Source organism: Aplysia californica, unplaced genomic scaffold (genome assembly GCF_000002075.1).
Source record: "Aplysia californica isolate F4 #8 unplaced genomic scaffold, AplCal3.0 scaffold00213, whole genome shotgun sequence".
NCBI classification, from domain to species: Eukaryota; Metazoa; Mollusca; class Gastropoda; order Aplysiida; family Aplysiidae; genus Aplysia; species Aplysia californica.
Genome location: NW_004797483.1, coordinates 240,777 through 242,855, shown reverse-complemented (window position 1 = coordinate 242,855; position 2,079 = coordinate 240,777). Strand labels below are relative to the sequence as shown.

Genomic DNA, 2,079 nt, shown 5'->3' with positions numbered 1-2,079 from the left:
AACACACACACATACGCCCACACCCCCCTCCACAAACACATTCACTCCCACCTTTATCATAGCACCAGAATAACACACACGTACCTCAGCTCACTCCTACAAGACACAGTGTAAAGTTTACGTCTGTGTTCCTTGGCACTGCCCTCGCCTTCTCCTCTGCCTTACCTGTTGGGACTAGATCCAAATGTATGGGGGACAGGTTGTCTATCTGCTCTGTAACGTGTCTCGTCTATCTATCTATCTGTCTATCTATCTATCTATCTATCTATTTATCTATCTATTTATCTATTTATCTGTCTATCTATCTATATGTCCATCTGATCTGTTTATCTAAATATCTGTCTATCTATCTATCTAGCTAACTGGATAGATAGATACGAGATAGCTATCCATCTATTTGTCTGTCTGTCTGTTTGTCTGTCTGTCTCTCTGTCTGTCTGTCTGCCTGCCTGCCTGTCTGTCTGTTTGTCTATTACCTGTTCTAGCTTCTCTGTATCCATCCGTCTATCCTTTTATCCATCTCTTTATCTTCCAGTGGATTTTTTTAGCATACTTCTCTCAAGCTGCATTGTCTCTTGGTAAATGTCCCGTAAACAGTAGCCATGCCGTCGACCTTCGAAATCCTATCGCCTACGCACTTCGTTGTTTAAATAACGTACTGGCAAAGCAACACTTTGGGGCACGCCTCCCAATATTAATGGCCTCTATCTTTGCTGTAACGGGAAGAGAACGGGTTTTTTAAACACGCAAACGTCACTTCTAACGCAGTGTATTTCTCAAAAGGCAGAACCTCCTCTTAACGCCATCTCCTAAAGGACGACGCCGAGTGCAAAAACAGTCACCACAGCTCCTTAATAAACCCACCGCAAAGTTTTAAAACTCTTAGTGTGAGTGATGTTCGAACCCGGCTCGCCTGCAAAACAGCTCAGCCCTATACCAACTGATCCCGATGTATCGTCATCTAAGCAGTATGCAGTATTACGTAACACAATTTTCAACTGGGGAAAAACTGATGTAGTTGAAAGGCCTCTGCTGGGTGAAACTAACCTGAGCAAAGGCAAACTGAGGGCTGGGAAATGCTTACAGTTTAAGACAAGGTTACCTGCCAATTGCTGGGATGTTGTCTGCCAATAGCTGGCATTAGATAAACACAAGTGAATTTGGGGTTGAATCTTGACAATCTGGAAACACGAGACTTTATCGATGTTTGGATACCCAGCTTCCTGTATGCCCCCCTCCCCCTTTCCCTTAACACCCTAAATTTTCTTTGCCTTTGATTTTGGTTGTGTATAGTTTTATCACTAAATGCCAAAATGTTTTGGGGGTTTTGGCAACTGCTGTGATCTACCTGTTAACTGTTATGCTTGAAATGAATATATTGGTGTCTGAAAATTCAGTCAGTTTCTGGAAATATAATACGCCATCTGGCTAACGGGTTTTTTTAATAGGTTCAAAAAGAACTCCCAGCCTCTTTGGGAAAAAAGACACTTCGTCGTTCACGTTGATTTCTGCTGAAATTTATTTGAGTTCTTTTTGTTTGATCATAACTTAAACAACAAGAAAAACAACATTAAAACGTGTGAATATAAGTTTTATGACTTGGTCTAATGGATTTACTTGAGAAAAACATCTACATGTGTACTACGTTTAAGAACTTTCCTCCACGATCACGAAACGAGTGTACTGTTTATACAAGCTGTGTGAACGCACTCCTGTTCTGTCATGTGAACTCACCCCTGTCCTGACACCGTAGCCGCGGGGCATTATGGTAAGGCCAAGAATAAAACAACACAGGCGCGCAATTCCATGATATAATGGGCGCTAGTGCTCACCATTGACATTCCTGGATGCGCCTATTTATAGCAAGAATAACAGGTACCCCCTATCGAGGTGGATCCAAAGTCATCTTCTGGTCGCAATGTTTTGTTTTGGGGGGTTTTTGTGCGCATTTTTGCACACGTAATTATCTCAACGTAAACATTCTTATCTACCCTCCGTCCTTCGCGTTCCTGTATTTATTATAGAAGAAGAAGAAGAAGAAGAAGAAGAAGAAGAAGAAGAAGAAGAAGAAGAAGAAGA

General features: G+C 41.8%; 2 protein-coding genes across 2 annotated transcripts in view; both read left to right on the top strand.

Annotated features, from left to right (window-relative positions):
* The window catches only part of LOC101853558 (troponin I), a gene marked incomplete in the record, with an annotated part of 44,409 nt that overhangs the window by 18,680 nt on the left and 23,650 nt on the right, over nucleotides 1-2,079 (top strand).
* The window catches only part of LOC101853792, a 20,131-nt gene that overhangs the window by 14,109 nt on the left and 3,943 nt on the right, over nucleotides 1-2,079 (top strand). The gene's annotated exons all lie outside the window — the stretch shown is intronic.